The sequence below is a fragment of the Phyllostomus discolor genome, chromosome 15, assembly GCF_004126475.2.
Source record: "Phyllostomus discolor isolate MPI-MPIP mPhyDis1 chromosome 15, mPhyDis1.pri.v3, whole genome shotgun sequence".
Lineage (NCBI taxonomy): Eukaryota > Metazoa > Chordata > Mammalia > Chiroptera > Phyllostomidae > Phyllostomus > Phyllostomus discolor.
The window spans coordinates 618643-638855 of NC_040917.2; the positions used below are offsets into that span (position 1 = coordinate 618643).

General features: G+C 42.6%; 1 long non-coding RNA gene and 1 gene segment (V, D, J or C); both read right to left on the minus strand.

Annotated features, from left to right (window-relative positions):
• Positions 1 to 20213, minus strand: part of LOC114489669 — a 384977-nt gene that overhangs the window by 348865 nt on the left and 15899 nt on the right.
• LOC114489665 lies at positions 17558 to 17952 on the minus strand. The gene is made up of 2 exons (XR_004900844.1): positions 17880 to 17952; positions 17558 to 17776 (listed from the first exon to the last, which is right to left on the minus strand). It is a non-coding gene; the product is annotated as an uncharacterized LOC114489665 (long non-coding RNA).

Sequence of the window (20213 nt, forward strand, 5' to 3'; positions counted from 1 at the left end):
CATATTCTGTTGTGTGACTGTCAGCTTTGTTTCTCATGACCCCTACCCACTCCAGTCCCTTTCACGGAGCCTGGCGGATCCAGTTTATATAGGAGTCACTGAACGTGAATCCAGAACCTTTGCAGGAGAGTGTCAGAGACCCTCCAGGCCGCCTCAGGCACCCACCAGACTCCACCAACTGCACCTCACAATGGACACCTGCAGACAAGAGAAATTCATTAGCAGTGAACACACACACACACACACACACAGAATTCCCCAGTTTATGTGTATTGTTACCATGTAAAATCACTAGAGAAAGTGCTCAGCTCAGCTCCAACTTCATGGTGCTTTTTCTGGGTTAACTGCAGAAGTGAATGCAAACTAGAGACCTGGGGGCTTGAGCTGCTCTCCCTGAAGTTCTGGGACAGCAGGTAGTCTTGGTTTATCTGTAAGTGGTGATGCCCATTTGCATGCACTGTTCCCCTTAGAGTCAGATAAGTCAAGTACCTGGGTGATGGCCCCCACTTGACTAGAGGGAAAGCACACTCATTGTGACAGTGGAGGCTTTTATGAGAGGCTGGTTAGTCTGTATGCTGCAGAGATATTCTTGTTGTTGCTAACTTCTAACTTTAGTCATTTTAATACAATTTAATCTAAGGCAACATTCCACATGCACAGTGTCTCATGCTATTCACCTCTGAATAAATTCCATGTGTGACCTCGTCCATGTGTCAACACACATACAGAGGCTCATCCCCATCATCACCCTTCTTGGCTGAGGTCAGTGGGCACTGCAAGGGCTGTTCTCTTGTTTTTTCAAGGCAGAATCCCTGCCCATTGTTCATCTGTGCACCAAGAGTCCATCATTGTGGAGAAAGGGAGTGGGAAGAAGCAAGAAACATGTGCAGAGAATTTTACCTGCTCTGGACACCCTCTGGGCTCAGTCTCTTCTCCCTCATCCCCCAATGACTTCCTGACTGTCATCTCAAATGCCAGATGAGCACACACCACAGCAGTCATTATCCTGCAAGGTGCTGCTATGATCCAAATGTCACACATCATTATTACACACAGTCTCTGGGAAGATTGGAAACTGACATGATTAGTTAAACTGAAAAAAAAAAACTGAATGAACACTGAACCCAGTTGCCACAGCTCCTTCTGAGTGAGGTTAATGTTACACCTTCAAGAGCACATTACCCATGGCCCTGTGACTCGGTGACTTTGAAGAACATGTGTTTATGGATTTTACCTCCATTGGGACCTGAATTTTGTCCCATGTTGATGTGGTAAGTAATAAAATTGTTCATGGATTATGCCCACTTCTAATGATGCCTTTCTGGCACATCTGTTTAGGGACCTCCCATGACCCTCAGCCAGAAAATTTTGCCTGTGGAAAAAAGCAACTGAGAAAACTTACCCTTGAAGATCTCTGGAATGACATTCAAGCTCTACTTTTCACAACACATACGGCAGTGAAAACCCAAGAAGTCAGCCCTTGTAGTCATGTTACACTACAATGCTAATCTGTTCTGGGTGCTGTAACAGAGTACCAACGAGAGAAATTTATTCCTCAGAGATTTAGATGTGAAAAATCCAGGAATACATGCTGGCATTTTTGATGACTGGTAAGAACACCTCCCTAGTGGCTGTTGGCTGTGATCTCAGAGGGTTGATGGAGAAAGGGAGTTTCCTCAATCTTCTATTATAAAAGCCCTCATCCTGTTCAAAAGAGCTCCACCCCAGGACTGATATTTGGCCCAAGGCCCCATCTCCTAACACCATCACATGCGCCACAGGTTTTAATGTGGGAGTATGTGAGCAACACAAATAGCAACCATAGGAACAACAAGTGAATCCCATCATGATCCCACCCAGTTGCAAAGCTTCTCCAGCAGACCTCCCCAAACTGAGGATGTGCATTATCCTGTAGAAGCTTCTCATCTTTGGAAGCAGAGAGATGAAGCAAGTCCTTCAGAACAAGCTGACAGCCTTGCAGGGTGGAGAGGTTACACCCTAGAAATTGAACTAAGACTTTCATATAATTTATTATTGTTCCCCTTATTGCTTACATGTAACCATTATCCCAATTTTCTACGAACTAAATTTGTTTTATACCCATAATGGTTGGTACTTCTGTGCTCTCATTCATGTTTCCTAGGTGTTGGATGGAAAACAGTCAGGGTCTAGTGTTTCAGGTGTGATGCTGACATGTTAAGATTCGCCCACCTCTCCCCACACCCCACAAACACGTGGTAGTGAAAGTGGGGATTCTCCCTAGTTTGCTGCAGGTAGGAGGTTGGATCAACACAAACCCCTCCTGTGAGCAGGGCCCTCCTTGACCTTCTCAGGGATGAGCAATAAAACCTGAGCCACTTTTTACCTGATGTGATCCAATCATTCCTGACTCACTGAAAAGTCTTCCCTGCTCTCAACAGACTCCTCAATGAAGTGACTAACTTTTTCATAGTCCCTCTGTGTGGGAGACACCCTAGATCTCCACACCAAGGAGTAGTGGGGGACCCACTACCTCTGCATGATGTCCACTGCTGTTGGGGTCATGGCCAAGGAGTCAAGTCAATGAACATCCCCACCAAAGATTTGTCCTTGGCGTTGGGTACATACACCTTTGGTGCCTGCTGTCCAGCATGCATGTGTCCTTCTGCCGACCGACTTGGGCTCTGAGCTCTGTGGGGTTCTGTGTTCTCGGATCCTGCAAAGCCTCTCGTTGGATTCAGCTAATGAAGTTCAGGAGGTTTGGCCATTCATTAAGATAGGAGGAAGCAAATGCATGCGACACCCTGACTGGGGCATGTGAGAATGTTTTCCTCTGCAGACAACAAGCCTCCATAACTCAGATATTGGAGAGGTCAGCGTAGAAGCTTGAAGGGAGGGCGGTTCCCAGAGGGAAATTGCTGTGTGAGAGTCACACCTGCCAGGAAACCAGACCTTATATGGCTGCTGCAGCTGCTCCCAAGCTGATCCCTGTGCTCAGTGTGACCCGAGCGCCCCCTGGTGTCCTGAGCATCCTCTGCAGCCCAGCACTCTTGTCTCTCACAGCGAGCTTTCTGTCTGGGCTCACCCTGACTTCCCCTCACTGTGTCTCTGGCACAGTAATACAGGGCTGTGTCTTCAGTTTTCAGGCTGGTCATTTTAAGAGAGACTGCGTTGGTAGGGTTGTCTCTGGAGATGGTGAATCTTCCCTGAACTGATGGAGCATACCACTGCTTTGTTCCAGATGGTTGACTAACTCCTGCCTCCCACTCCAGCCCCTTCCCTGGAGCCTGGCAAACTCAGTCCATGCTGTAGTCAGTGAAGGTGAATCCAGAGGCTTTGCAGGACAGGGTGAGAGACTCTCTGGGCTTCACTGAGCCTCCCCCAGACTCCACCAGCTGAACTTCCCACAGGACACCTGCAAACAGAGAAACAGACTGAGAACAGCCCCTGAGGAGCAGTCTCAGCTGATTCTGGTGCAAAGGGAAGGACCTTTGACAGTGATGAGGAGGGAAGCCCAGAGCAGTGCAGAGCCCATGGTGTTGACACAGAGGATGGACACACATGGGAGGGCTCCTCACAGGGCTCTGCATGTGCAGGAGATGAGCTGGTTTTCATGACTTGGGGAGGGGCCACATTTGCATGTTTTTACCTTGGTCATGTCTGAGCTGACAGCAAGGCTCCTCCTCCCTGTCTTGGATGCTGGTGGGGCATCAGGTGGACAAGGATGTCTGTTCCTGGACTGAGAGGCGCTCTGCAGGTCTGAGTATTCCAATTCGTTATCCATGTTTGCCAATAAAACCAATGAGGGGATGTCCTGAGAGAGAACTGCAGTGGCAATAGTGTCACCTAGTGATGGGTCTGAGCTAAAAAGTTTGATGACACTGGTCTGTACCCATGTCCTACAAGGCCCACTGTCTGCCACATGGCAGTCACCCCTTGCACGTTTGAAGTGGCGGCAGCTCCGATCCCTCTCCTTTCTCATCCACAGGGGAGTCTCTGCAAGGACACCCTCAGCCTAAAGACCCATACATTGGGGGTGAACGTGAGGGACATACACCTTCCTCAGTGCCTGGAACACAGACGTTCAGTGCCAGCTCCTCAGCTCTCAGGTAGATGATGCCTGTCACCTGATCTGCTGTCCCCACTCACACATCCTGTTGTCCCTCATGTGACACATCAGGGACTTTGTGACTGTGAGGTGGGGCCCCTTCATGGCAATTGTCAGTAGAGCAGCAGAGTGAATCCTGAGTACAGGGTGAAAACTCACCCTCCACAGATGGATGTTACTTGCCCAGGCACCAGGACCCTTACTACAGCCCCTGGGAGCTTCCCTTCTGAGACTCGGTCCCTGACTTGCAGGGTGGTACCTGAGGTCATGAAAGAAAGTGCAGTAGAGAGAACAGAACAGCTCTGTCCTCCTCACACTGGAACCTGGATGATGTGGCCTCACTTGTTGTGTTTCTGTCTGAAAAATAGATTTGGGATTGAGTGACAAATCAATGTGGGAGCTCCATAAAAGGACACCAGCTCTGTTAGATATTTTCACCACTGATATTAACAGCATTACCCATCTTGAAGGCAGAATGGTCTCTGTGAGGCCTCACCTCTCGTTACAGAAGGAACACCTACTGCAGGCCTGCTATGCCACACCTGGGACAGGTGACCCACTATCACCCCAGTGCCCTCCCCACTTCACTGAGTGATTTAGAGTGGTTTATTTATTTATTTATTTATTTATTTATTTATTCTTTTATTATTGTTCAATTTCCCTTGTTGGCACTTAACTCCCACATCTCACCACCACAGCCACTCCCACCTCCCCCCCCTGCTTCCACAAACCCTAGTTTTCTCAATGTTTCCTTTATAGTTGTTACTAAAAAACCTTTCCCCTTCCTCTACCTGCAATATCCTCTCCCACCTCCCCTCTGGTTACTTTCAGTGTGTTCTTAATTTCAATGTCTCTCCCTGAATTTTGCTTGCTTATTTGTTTTGTTGATTAGGTTCCAATCAAAGGTGAGATCATATGGTGTTTGTCCCTCACACCTGGCTCATTTCACTTAGCATAATGCTCTCCAGTTCCATCCATGCTGTCACAAATGGGAGGAGCAGCTTCTTTCTTTCTGCTATGAGTATTCCATCACGTATATGTACAGTTGATTTTTGATCCATGAATATATTGATGGGCACTCAGGTAGCTTCCAGTGCTTGGCTATTGTAAATTGTGCTGCTATGAACATTGCGGTGCATAGGTTCTTTTGGATTGGTGTTTCCAAGTTCGTAGGATATAATGCGGCAATAGAATTGCCGGGTCAAAAGGCACTTCCATTTTTAGTTTTCTGAGGAAACTCCATACTGTTGTTCACAGTGGCTGCACCAGTCTGCATTTCCACCAGCAGTGCACTAGCATTCCCTTTTCTCTGCATCCTCTCTAACACTTGGTCTTTGTTGATTTTTTCATGATGGCCATTCTCACAGTGTAAAGTGGTATCTCATTGTGCTTTTAATTTGCACCTGTCTGATGGCTGGTGATGCTGAGCATCTTTTCACATGTCTCTGGGTCTTCTGTATGACCTCCTTAGGAAGTGTCTGTTCTAGTATTTTGCCCATTTTTATTGTTTTTTTTTTTTTTTCTTTCAGGAGTGGAGTCAGGTGAGTTCTTTCTAAATTTTGGAAATCAAACCCTTGTCCGAGGTATCATTGGCAAATATGTTTTCCTATACAGTTGGTTATTTTTCCATTTTTAATGCTGTTTTCTTTAGCCATACAGAAGTTTTGTTGTTGTTGTTGTTGTTGTTTTAATTTGAAGAGGTTCCATTTGTTTATTCTTTCCCTTATGTCCCTTGCTCTAGGGGACATATCTGAAAATATTCCTGAGTGGAATATCTGATATTTCCCTGCCTATGGTTTACTCTGGGACTGTTATGGTGTCGTGGCTTATATTTAAATCTTTTATCCACCTTGAGTTTATTTGTATGTATGGTGTAAGTTGGTGATTGGGTTTCATTATTTTCCATGTATGTTTCCAGATCTTTCAACAACATTTTGAAGAGGCTACTTTTACTCCAATTTATGCTGCTACCCCTTTGTCAAATACTAATCGAACATAGATAATTCAATTTATTTCTGGTCTTTCTGTTCTGTTCCATTGATTTATGTGCCTGTCCTTGTGCCAGTACCAGGCTGTTGTGATCCCTGTGGCTTTGTAATACAGTTTTTTAATTAATTATTTTATTTAAATATTTTATTTATTTATTTTTAGAAAGGGAAGAGAGAGAGAGAAAGAGGGAGAAAGAGAGACAGAGAGAGAGAGAGAGAGGGAAGAGAGAGAGAGAAGAGAGAGAGAAGAGAGAGAGAGAAACATTAATGTGTAGTTGCTAGGGGTCACGGTCTGCAAACTAGGCATGTGCCCTGACTGGGAATTGTAATACATTTTATATCAGGTATTGTGTCTCCTCCTACTTTGTTCCTCTGTCTCAAAATTGCTACAGCTATTCAGTGTTGTGGATGATTGCATATAAATTTTTGAAATGTTTCTTCTATATCTGTGAAATATGTAATTGGCACTTTAATAGGGATTGCATGAATCTGTAAATTGCTTTGGGTGGTATGGACATATTTGCATATGAGCAACTACTACATTAGGTCACATCACCAAGACAGAGAGTCAAAGCAGCTCTACATACCACCTGGAAACAAACAGAGAAGTTGCCAAAATTAGGAGATAAAGAAATTACAGAACAAATCAAATCTCCATAAAAAGTGCTAAACAAAATGGAAATAAGCAATGTGTCACATGCAGAGGTCAAAACACTGGTTATCAGGATGTTAAAGGAATGTAGTGAGAATCTCAAGAGCATGAAAAAAAGAACTAGTCAGAAATGAAAGATATACTAATGTAAATTAAAAAAAAAATACAGGAAAACAGTAGTAGAGTGCATGTCCCAGAATCAAATCAATGATTTAGAATATAAGGAAACAAAAGAAGAATCAAAAAAAAATGACACAAAGAAAAAAGAATCCAAAAAAATTGAGGATAGTGTAAACAGTGTCTGGGACAACCACAAGCATTCCAACATTTGCATCATTAGGATGTCATAGAAGAAAAGAAAGAGCAAGAAAATGGAAATTCACTTGAAAAAAAAAAAAAGAAAGAAAATTTCCCCAATGTGGTGAAGGCAATAGACATGAAAGGCCAGGAAGCACAGAGAGTCCCAAACAGGATGGATGCAAAGGGGCCCACTCCAAGACACATCATAATTAAAGTGTCAAATGTTAATGATAAAGAGAGGATATTAAAAGTAGCAAGAGGAATAGTAATAAGTTACCTTTAGGGGAATTCCCATAAAATGGTCACCTTCTCAAAAGAAACTTGACTGATCAGAATGGATTAAAAATAATATTCAAAGTCATGAAAAGCAGGGAATATATTTGCTCTACCCAGCTAAACTATTATTTAGCACCAAACTGCAGACAAAATACTTCCCAATCATGTACCATGTTCATGGATTGGAAGAATTAACATCATCAAAATGTCCATACCAGCAAAAGTGATTTATGTATTCAACACAATCCCTCATAAAGTACCAATGACATTTCACAGATATAGAACATGCATTTTAAAAGTTTATATGTAACTGTAAATGACTTTAAATAGATGTAGTTATTTTCAGAAAAAAAAAACACAGTAGGAGGAGTCACAATACCTAATATCAAACTCTATTACAAGGCCACCAGAATCACAACAACCTGGTATTGCCACAAGAACAGACACATAGATCAATGGAACAGAACAGAGAGACCAGAAATAAACCCAAGTCTCTATGGTCAATTGGTATTTGGCAAAGGGGAGGACCATAAATTGGAGTAAAAGTAGCCTCTTCAAAATGTTGTTGGAAGATTTGGAAAGATACATGGAAAAAAAGTATGAAACTCTGGCACGTGCTCACCAGCCTGCAGTGATTGTGGAATGCTGCAGATGGCTCATCAAAACACGAGAACAACATACACAGAGACAGCCAGGTCCTGTGGGGAAGTAGGGATGGAACGGTCCCTCTCTCTAGTGGGGAGCGCCCCGTTTCCATTCCCAAGCAGATTTTTATTAAGAATACAGACTTAGTTTGTGGATTCACAGTCTGACAGAAAAGTTCAAAAGAAGTAAGTGACTTTCAAAGGTGCAGACAGGACCCCTACTGTTATTCTGGACAGAGATTGAAGTTTTAATATTTGAAAGGACTAACAGAGCTCAAAGGGATAATTTTGGTTTCCTGTCTGTGCCTTTAAATTCTAATCTAATCATCCTCCAGCAAACAGATCTCACAGGATCGTGCATATTCTATGTTCCAGGACTGATTACCCCTGTGGTCCACCAACTCTGTTCTGGGCTTCATTGTCCCTGCTATTTCCACAGTCCTGAGTTGGGCAGAGGAGACAAAGGCGGCCAGGAGACTTGGATTTCTCACAACCAAGAACAAGGACTCAGGCTTTAACAAAGCCGAGGGGGCAGGGGTTGGTGTCCATCACCCCTTCATTTCCACAGCCCTGAATCTCTTCCAGAAGGCCTCCTCATGATCATGACTGTCTTAGGCGATTCCCTCCATGGGAAATATTACCCATCATTGCCTAACTGATCAAGCATAGAAGTTTAGGCACAGAACAGGTAGTGTTCATGTCAGGAAACAAGTTTTGTCTCCTTAGTTGTTCCTCATCCAGAGGTCTTTCACTCAGCCTAAGTCACAGGGGGTTACAGATTCCTGAGACCAGGCAGGGCAGTCCCCCAAAAAATTCAATCAAAAACTTACAACATACACAAAAATGAATTCAAGGTGGAGAAAAAACTTAAATATAAATTGTGACACCATAAATGCCCTAGAGGAAAACACTGGCAGAAAAAATCTCAGACATTCCACACAGCAATATTTTCACTGATATGTCCCCTAGAACAAGGGACATAAAGGAAAGAATAAACAAGTGGAACATCTTCAAATTAAAAACCTTCTGCATGGCTAAAGAGAACAGCATTAAAATTAAAAGAGAACTCAACATTAAAAAAAAAAAAAACATATTTGCCAATGATTCCTTGGACAAGCATCTGATCACCAAAACACTTAAAGAACTTACACAATTCCACTCCAGGAAGACAAGAAGAAAAAACAATAAAAAAAATGATCAAAAGACTTGAACAGCCACTTTTCTAAGGAGGACATACAGAGGGCTTAGATAAATATGGAAATGCCTTTGGCATCACTGGCCATCAGAAAGATGCAAAGTAAAACCGCAATGAGACACCGCATCAGACCAGTGAGAATGGTCATGATAAACAAAACAAGAAACAACAAGTGTCCGGAAGGATGTGGAGAAAAGGGAACCCTAGTGCACTGCTGGTGGGAATGCAGACTGGAGTAACTACTGTGGAAAACAGTATGAAATTTCCTCAGCAAGCTTACAATGGAACTGCTTTTTGACCTGGCAATTCCAGTGCTGGCATTATATCCTAAGATCCCTGAAACACCAACCCAAAAGAACCCAGGGGCCCCAATGTTCATAGGAGCACACTTTACAATAGTCAAGTATTGGAATCAACCTAAGTGCCCATCAGTAAATGAATGTATCAAAAAACTAGGGTACATTATCACAATGGAATCCTCACAGAAGAAAGAAAGGAGTTCCTAACCTTTGCAAAAGCATGGATGGAACTGGAGAGCATTATGCTCAGTGAAATGAAGCAACTGGCTAGGGACAAATACCATATGATCTCACCTTTGAGTGTAACCTAATCAACAGAACAAATAAGCAAGTAAAATCTAGGGAGAGACATTGAAATTAAGAACACACTGAAAGTAACCAGAGGGGAGGTGGCAGGGGATAATGGGGGCTGAGGAAGGGGAAAGGGTTTTCTGGAAAATCAATAAAGGAAACATTGAGAAAACCAGGGTGGGAGGGAGCAGGGGTGGGAGTTGGGGATGGCTGGGCTAGGGTGAGTGGTGGTGGGTAAATGCAGACAACTGTACATGAACAACAATAAAATTTAAAAAAAAAAGGAAGAAAAGAAAGAATGTAAGGTTACTAATGTTCAATGTACTGCCACAAAAAGCACTTCCACAAAATCTGCTTCCTCCTCAAAAAAATAAATAAGTTCATCATTACCAACCATCATTATTATATGAAATGTTAAGGAACTTAATTAAGAAAAGGTTTTCCAGATGGCAGGATGTGTGGAAGATGGTTGAAGAGGCAAGGGGTGTAACTACAAATGGGTAGTTACAGAGTACCCACGTGGGTGTAAAGTTTGGTTCAGGAAATGGATTAGCCAAAGAACTTATAGATATGATCCATCCACATGAACAATGGAGCAGACATTGCTTGAGGGAGTGGGAGTACTGTGTACAGGGAGCAAAGAGGGAAAGTGGGAAAACTGTAATAACATAATGAATATAATATAATTTATAAAACGTCGTGGTCTCCATGGCAACCAAAGCCTCCAGAAGAGACCCTGACCCTTGAGAGGTGCAAAGTGATGGAGTAACTGGAGGAAGAGAGAGCTCCTGTCCCAGCTGAGCTAATTAATTATGAGCAGGAAGCAACGGCACATAACACAGCATAGGAGGACCCATGCACCTCCTGTCGTTTCTGGCAGGTTGGGTGGTCCAGAAACTATGGGAATGACAAAGAGCCAGACCAGAGTACTAATGGGCACACATTCAAACAGCATCCCTGTGGGACTCAGGTGCCGGGATTGCCAAACACTGAATTTAAAACTACTCTGATTACTTGAAAGGAGATATTAGGAGGAGGTAAATGGAATGTTGGGCTTGTGAAGGTAACTTCAGGTGAGTGATGGAAACTAGAGGAAACGATTGAATTGAGAAGTTGACAACACTGCCTCATGAATGAACACAACAATGAGCAGGCTCACAAGCAGTCCCCAGGGTGTCAGGAAATCAGGATAAATCTCCCTGTGAGAAATTACCTCACCCTGACTGGATGTTTTTTTTTGCAAAAGGACACAGAACAAAAGTGAAATAAATCAAGTGGTTGTTAGAGTGTGGAGAAATGAAGCCCTTCCACTCTCTGGATGAGAAGGAGATAAGAATGAAATTGTAATCTCTAGTTTACATATATTTAAAAATATTCTTTGTCATTTTTTAAGATTTTATTTATTTTTTAGAGTGGGAAGGGAGGGAGAAAGTGAGAGAAAGAGAGAGAGAGAGAGAAACATCAATGTGTGGTTTCTGGGGGTCATGGCCTGCAACCCAGGCATGTACCCTGACTGGAAATTGAACCTGTGACACTTTGGTTCCCAGCCCACACTCAATACACTGATCCATGCCAGCCAGGGCCTTCTAGTTTATATTTATGTAATTTTGCCATTATATAAATTTGCCAATTCCTCATGTACTATATTATATAGGAAGCTTATTTTACAATTAGGAAAAATAACAAAATAATTGTGTTTATTTTTCCATATTTACAGCAAATAGACATACAGTAACAAGACTGGTTTCTATAATCAGTGACAAAATAATAAGAAAGTGTGATCTAGTTTTCCTGTCTTTAATCAGTTATAACCAGAACCCATTTTGTTCAAGTAAAGACATGGAGTGCTAGAATACCTAGTAAAGGATCAAATCAGTGAGTAATTACTGAATGCCTCATTCTGCCCCCAAAACTTGTTAGATTTTTACAGAGACCCTAAAGATATTAACTCAGGTGAGGCTGACAAGGAAAGCCTCCTTGACCAAACTTCAGTCAGCCTTCCCTAAGCCCTCCTCTCAACCATGTTTTGGTCTTGGGCTTCAGTGTCCATTCTTGTTATAGCTGCATTGCCTGCTTTTAGCAAGAATCCTGTCTAGAGATAATTGTCCCTCTGTGTTATCTGACCAGCTTGGCCTGTCTTTAGCAAGAATCCTGTCAAAATATTTCACCAAGAATAATTTTCCTTTGCAGTCTCCTTTTAGTGATTTCCATGCTCTGATCCCTGCAACCTTCCCCTTGCTTGCAAATACCCACTTTCAATATTGTGTTCAAAACTGAGCCCAGTTCTATGTTAAGTTCTCTTTTCCTGGACTACAATAGTTCATGATTAAAATTTGTCATATAGTAAACAGCATGGTTGTTTTTCTTTCTTTTTTTTTTTTGAAATCCTGCAGAATCAATCCATGCAACCTCTAGATGTACATGCAATAATAAAAACCAGGACTTGGGGGACATATTCACACTGCCCTGCTCATTGCAGCATTATTCACTGCAGTCAGTATGTAAAAACCACCTCAGTGTCCATCAGTGGGTAAATGAATGAACATGTGCTATGTAATCATGGCTTAGCGTTACTCAGCCTTAAAATGGGAAATCCTAACATAAACCACAATGTGGTTGAAACTAGGTAACTTCATGCTCTGTGAAATGAAGCCATAATGGAAAGGCAAATATTGCATAATTCCACTTATACTATGAATTTAAAGTAGATTTCAGTTCCAGCAGCATCTGAAGGCACTCAATAACTACATGCTGTGAAAGATAATTGCAGGACATTCGGAATCAGTGGATAATCTGCTGGTCTGGAGTTCCACACCAGTGACAACCAAAGACGTAGGTTCTTAGAGGAGACTGTTGCTGTCAGGACAATGACAGGACTGGTGATGGATGATGTTCACTCATGGGAGCCTGGAGGTGTTTGGTTCTGTGTGTGCAGCCATCCAGCCATCATGGCCCTCATGAGAGTGAGGGAACCATCTGTCTGTTCAGAGTACAGTTTCCCACCTGGGAACAGGGATGAAGAGTCAAAAAGCCCAGCTGCCGACTCTCATCAATTGATTACAGAGTCAAAAAATCATTCAGAGAGCCTTCCCTCCCTGGGTCTGTTGGATCAAACTTTATATAAAACTGGTCAGTCAGAATGGTCTGGCTTTATTTTCACCACCAGTATCTGTGACTCTGTGGACAAATGACATAGTTCTAAGCAGGAATGCAAGAGACTGGCTCATCAGAGGTGAATTTCAGAATCCACCTTTCCACAGTGTTTCACCCATTTTCATGGCTGCCCTTGACCTGAGAGAATGCTGTCACCTCATTCACATGAGATGGATGTAACCTGAGCATGAAGTCACATGTTGTGGGGATCAGTGTGCATAAGTGGAAGGAGATACTCTCAGGTAGAAGAATGGTGGCAATAAGCAAGCCTGGCACCAACACTTTCCAGGGATCTTGTTGTTTATGTTGTGATTTCCCCCCCTCTTGTAGCAAGTTCAAGTTGTCTTATATCACTTTCCTTGGCAATAAACTCACATAGTCCCTAACACAATGGGTTGGCCAAATATATTTTTTTCCTGTAATATAGTTCTAGTAGTGCCCATCCTGCTTTATCTTCATTTAATAAAATTTTGTTTTATTTTTGTGATATCTATTATATTCAGCACATGTTTAAAAAGTGATCAGAATTGGTGAATTTTTATGTAGCCATTTTTATGTTGAAGATGGAAAATATACAACAGCTTGGCATATTATGCTTCATTATGTCAAGAAAAATAAAATCTCAACTTAAGTGCAAAAATATTCTTTTAGTGTTTGGAGGTGATGCTGAGTAATGAAACATATCACAAGTTGTTTGTGATGTTTTGTTGTGGAGATTTCTCACTGGACAATGCTCCATGGTCAGGTAAATGCATAGAAGTTGGTGGTGATGAGACTAACACAACACATGATAACAATCAATGTTATATTATGGGTGATAACCAGCATACTCAAAATATACAAATCCAGAAAGGGATTGGTGAAAATGAAAAATGACTTTCTGGCCAGCACATTGATTTGAAAATTAATCCATCATCTCTACTCAGCCATACAAAGTGAAAATTTTCCTACTTTGACAATCTGGATAGACCTGGGCAGTATTATGTTGAGTGAAGTAAGTCAGAGAAAGATAAACAAATACAATGTGATCTCAATTATATGCAGAATCAAAAGAAAAAAAATAAACCAGCAATATGAAAGCAGGCACATAGACACCAAGACCAGACTGGGGAATTCTAGGTGGGAGGAAAGTTGGGAGTCTGGGAGAAAAAAACTAAACATATTAAAAATTACAGATTGGAAGTTGCAGATTAAACACAGGGATGTAAAGCACAGCACAGTCGGTAAAGTCAATGATAGTGTAAAAAAAACTGAGTGGTGCCAAGTGGATAATGGATATATCGGGCCACTACATCACAGATTGTATAAATGTCTGACCACTCTGTGTTAGGGTAGAAGCCCACATAGAGTGAAATATAGAATATCAACAGGAATTGAAAAGAAGAAAAGGGAAATTATCCCAAATCCCAGGGAGGCTAAGGCAAGGGTGTGGAGCTGATTGCAACAGGCAGGAGACAGGGCTGAGTTCCAGGACTGTGCTCATATGTTCCATGTTTACTGGGGAAATTCAGAATGTCTTGTATGTGTCTTTGTGACTACCACTTATAACCTTGACTTAATATTATTCACCTCTGATTCATATCAGGGTTTCTGTTGGGTCATTTCTGCTCCTGATTTCACTCACCATTTTTGTCAGGGGTAGGGGGTCATCTTGTTTATAAGACACAATGGAATGACATCAAGGGACGGCCTGCCCCTTGTGAGCATAAAAATAAATGGTAGACTAGGTAAGTAGGAAAAACTTAGATTCTTGTGCATTTTACAATCAAATTTTAAAAAATCTCTTGCTCAAATAGTTTCTGAATCCCAAAACTCTAGTATACCTATAATTATAAAATTTTACATATTTGCATACAAATAATACCTACTTTGCTAGAAACAATAAAGGAAAGGTATAGTAAATGCCCAATTCCTTCATTTATGAACTTTTATAAGATGCTGGTGGGTTTCCACGCTGTAGAATTATTGTTGTTGGTAATTTCTAACATTAGTCCATTTAGCACAGTTCAATTCACAGGGATATTCCACATGCACAATGTTTCATGCTCTTCAGTTCAGAATAAATGACCTGTACAACTTGTCGAGGTGTCAACTCACAGAGCAAGGTTGATCCCGGTCATCAGCCTCCCAGGTCTGAGAGCAGTGGGCACTGCAAGGGCTGTTCTTTGTGCTTTCAAGAGAGAATACCTGTCCATTATATATCTGTGTATTGAGAGTCCATCATGGTCAAGAGAGTGTGGCAAAAGTGTATGAACACATGTAGAGAATTGTAACACCCCTGGACATGCTCTGTGCTCAAGATCTTCCCCTTCTTCCCCCAATGGCTTGCCGACTGTGACATGAAGTGACTGAGATGCACACAACATAATAATGGTTTTGCAGTAAGGAGTTACTCTGATCCAAATGTCGCGCTCTTCTTATTATATATTATATATAATCGTTCAGAAGTTGGAAAACATGGTATGATTAGTTAAACTGATCAAACCTAACTGAAGCTTCAAACTGCCTTGGCCAATGCTCCTCCTGAGTGGTGTTAATGTCCATGCTGTCAAGCACACATCAGGTATTTCCTTGTGATGTGGTAACTGGGAGGACCATGGCTTTATGGATCTTACTTCCAGTGAATCCTGGACCTGGCTCCATGCTGATGTGGTACATAAATGGTTCATGGATTATATCCACTTCTAATGCTCTCTTCCTGACAGATGTATTTAGGAGCCTCTTATGAAATTCCACCAGGAGAATTTGTCTGCAGGAGAAAACACCAGCGAAAAAGTGTCCTTGAACATCACTGGAAGGACATCCATGTTGTACTTTTTACAACAAATGTGGCAGCAAATATCCAGGGAGTCAGCCCTTGTAATCATGTTACACTACATTGCTAATCCACCCTGGGTGTGGTAACAGACTACTGTGGACTGGGCCATTGCCATCAACACACATGTATTTCTCCCAGATCTGGAGGTGGGAAATCCAAGAATAGATGCTGGCATATTTGATGTCTAGTAAGAACCCGCTTTCTAAACATCTGTTTGCTTGCTGTTATTTCACAGGCTGAATGGGGGAAGGGAGTTTCCTCTGTTCTCTGTTATAAAGACCTTGATCCTGTTCATCAGAGCTCCACCTCAGGATGGTCACTCGCCCCAAGGCCCCACTTCCTAATACCACCCCATGGGCCTCTGGAGTTCATAATTGAGTTTTTGAGTGACACAAACACCAGCTCACAGCAATAACAAATGAATCAAATCACAGTGCCACCCCAATGGAAGGCTACTCCAGTAGAGCTTTCCAGACAGAGGATCCCCATAATCCTGTGGAAGGTTGTCACCTTTGGGAGCAGAATGAGGACCAAAGTCCTTCAGAAAAAAATAAGGAGCTTGTAGAGTGGACAGTGTGACTCTAGACTTTGAAATATTATGTCACATAATTTACTATTAGTTTCCCTTATTTCTTAAAAATAGCCATTATTGTCATTTCTAAAGATTAAATAGTTTTCTAATGATAATTTTAGGTAGATCTGCATTCTTGCTTGGGTTTTCTAGGTTTTCAGTGGAACAAGTAGTCAGGCTCTAGTTTTTGATGTTTGATGCTGACATGTTCAAATTCACTCCTCTCCTCCTGTGCACACATGGGAAATTGGAAGTGAAAGAGAGGAATCTCCATAATTTGGTGCAGATAGGGGATAGAAAACACACAGACTCCTCCTGTGAGCAGGACCCTTTTAGACAATGTCATGGAAGAACAGCAAGAACTTGAAGCAGGCTCTTTACCTGACATGGTCCAACCATTTATGAGCTACTGAAAAGTCCACTGTGCTCTCAACAGACTCCTCAATGAGTTCAGACACTTTTATATAGTCACACACACAGACACTTTTTAAAGTCCATTGTGCTCTCAACAGACTCCTCAATGAATTCAGACACCTTTATATAGTCACTGTGTGTGTGTGTGTGTGTGTGTGTGAGAGAGAGAGAGAGAGAGAGAGAGAGAGAGAGACCATTGCCCTAAACACTCCTTCCAAGTTATAGTTGGGGATCCCTCTACATCCATATCATACCGATACTTATTTGTGTCCTGGGCATTGGGCTCATACACCTCTGGGGCCTTCTGTGCTTCATGTATGTATCGTGCTGCTGGTTGGCTTGGACTGTGAGCTAGTTGGGGCTGCGGCACTCTTGGGTTCTGCAGACCCTCTGGTTTGAATCAATTGATGTAGGTCAGAAGGTTTCATGTTTCACTGATCATTCACTATGAGAGGAGTAAGCAAATGCATGAGACTGACTTTGGAGCATGTGATAATGTTTTCCTCTGGTAACAGCAAGCCTATGCAATTCAGATACATAGGAGATCAGCACAGCATTATGAAGGGAGGGTGGATTCCAGAGGAAAAACTCTGTGTGGAGAGTTAACCCCACACCTGCTAGGAAACAAGCCCTTAAACTGTATCTGCAGAGGCTCCTAAGCTTATCCCTGAACTCAGTGTGACCTGAGTGTCCCCTGGTGTCCTGAGTGTCCCTTACACCCTAGCCCTCTTGTTTCCTTTAGGGAGGTTTGTGTCTGGGATCACCCTGACTTCCCTTAAATGTGTCACTTGCACAGCAATATGGGGATGTGTCTTTGGCACTCAGTCTGTTCATTTGCAGGTAGAGCTTGTTCCTCGTGTTGTCTCTGGAAATGGTCAGTCAGCCCTTCACAGAGCTGGCATAGTATGTTGTACCACCACTACTAATGTATGAGACCCACTCCAGGCCCTTCCCTGGAACCTGGCGGACCCAGTTCATATCATAGCTACTGACAGTGAATCCAGAGGCTGCATAGGAGAGTCTCAGGGACCCCCCAGGCTTCACCAAGCCTCCACCAGACTTCACCAGCTGCACCTCACTCTGGACACCTGCAAACACAAAGATGCCAGATTAGGAAACCGTCACCCATCCCCAATTTCTATCAGTTATATCCACAATCCTACTCAGTGTCTCTCATTTACCACAAATTACCTTTTAAAATTGCAATAAGTAAAACCCAGCTGAGCCCAAACTCCATGATGAGTAGTCTGCATTCTTTCCTGAGCAGGGCCGGGGAACACCTGAAAATCATCTGGTCATATCCTGTCCCAGAGCTGCAGGGTCAGGGCTGGGCTGCTTTTCATGAACAGAGGGGCCCTATTTGCATGTCCTCCTACTATATAGGGGGCTCTTGGGCTGGATAATGACATGAAAGACATGGACCCAGAATGTCCCTTCTCCAAGGGTCATATCTGTTAGGCATTACTCCCCATATTTGAACTTATAATGCCTCCACTGCCCCAACAGCTCCAGGAGATGAGTACATAAGCTAGGAAAGTAAAATTTTGTAAAGTAGAGGGATTTAAAATGAGAGTTACCTTTGAAACTCACCAGTAATGAACTCATCAAACATCCAACCCTCACATGCAGAGGGAGAACAAAAAGTGCTAAAGATTCAAGTTCAGAAGATGGGATTTTCCATATGAACTGTTTCTCCTACAAAACAATCAGAGTGTGAACAGAGTACAGAGTGTGTACCTAGAGTTCGTAAACCCAGTGTTGGAGGAGGTGGAACATCTGTGGGGATCATTGGGAGGCAGAAGCGTGAACTCTACAGAGAAGCAGACAGAGCTACCAGGTCACGTTCACTCAGTGGCCTTTGGTGGTGAGTGTGCAACAGCCTTACTGCCTCATTCTTTTTTCTCGGTGGTAAAACCAGGTTCAAACACTTGGGACAAAGAAGAAACTCAGCGATTACCAGATCCACTCTGTTGATGATATAAGTAGAATTTGAAAAGTACCTAGTTTTAAGTATTAGGAATTTCATTGTGGAAAACTTGATGCAAACCACTAACAGGAAGTTACACATACAAGTAAATTCCTAACTGATATGAAGAACATACTTTTTCTTTATCCACTGATTACAGGATGGATAAATCATTAAATAATCTCCCATTACTGGAGCTGTTGGATATAACTATATTAAACCTTTCTCAGTGGCGGTCAAGGCTGATGCTCTCCATCAGGATCTGTGTGTACATGGACATGTGATGTAGCTCTAATCAGGGTGCTGGAGAGGAGTAAGGTGGGCCCAGTGGTTCTTCGATGGTTAATTTCCAAAAAAAAAAAAAAATCTCGCTTGTCTCTCACTGCCACTGTTCACATCTGCATGTGGCCACTGGAGTCTGTCACTAAAGTCATATTTGGTGTGCATCTAGTGAACTTGAACCAGATGCACTGAATGTATCAATGTGCAAAGTGGAAATAAGAACTCCACACATGGGGATGAAATGCCATAGATGGTGATTGAAACTTGTTTCAGCTGACACATTCACTTTGACCTCCAGACTTCCCAAGAAAAAATGTGTGTAGATGGCAGTGCCAGGTGTGTGATTGGTTCAGTTGTCATAGGGATATTGTGCAGGTTAGATGTGGGACTTCCATTGTAAACATTGTTTCCACACTTCTCCCTGCAGTGTGATGAAATCAGTACAGCACCAGAAACAGGGACACTCACAAAATTGTGGTCTGAGATGAGTAGCCTTCTCAGGATCTCTCTCTGATGGAGGACAGAAAAAAAACACTATGATGCCATAGGCTGTGCTGGAACCTGGAACATCTATCAACCTTCAGCTTTGCTGCTACAGTATCATCTGTGTAATGCTTGACCAGAGACAAGAACATAGATATTACTCTTTGACTTTCCTGTACTTGCTTTTCCCCAAGAACATTTGTACTGTTCAGAAATAAGGGAACTTAGGCCTTTGAACTTACTAGGAGACACTGCAGTTCAAATCCTCAAAGATGAACCTGATCAATGATTCCCAGTTGAAACTTTGATGAACTGCTGCATTCAGAGGATGAGGAGGCTCTCAATGTGCCTCCTGCACAATCAGAACAAACAACATGGGTATTTTCAGGTGCAATTACCATGCCTCTTCCTTGGAGTGCATCTGAACCCCTGAAAACTTTCCCTGAATTTCTGATGTGCCTATGACAGCATCAGTCCTGGTCTCAAACCCTAACTGTGTGTGAGGAAGTCATGAGGCCCATCACTTTGTCAGCTCTTTAGCTCAGCCCATATTCCCCACTTCTTAGAGTCAGGGACACATTCAGGATGTGAGTCATCACACTGTGTCTCTTGCTTAGTAATAAAGGGTCATGTCCTTGGCTCTCAGACTGCTCAGCTCCATGTAGGCTGTGCTTGAAGACATGTCTGTGGTCATGGTCAGTCTGCCATCGAACTTCTGTGTGACCTTGATTTCACTATTATCAGTGTCAGTTTAAACCATGTACTGAATCTCTTGTCCTGGTGCAGTCAGTGGC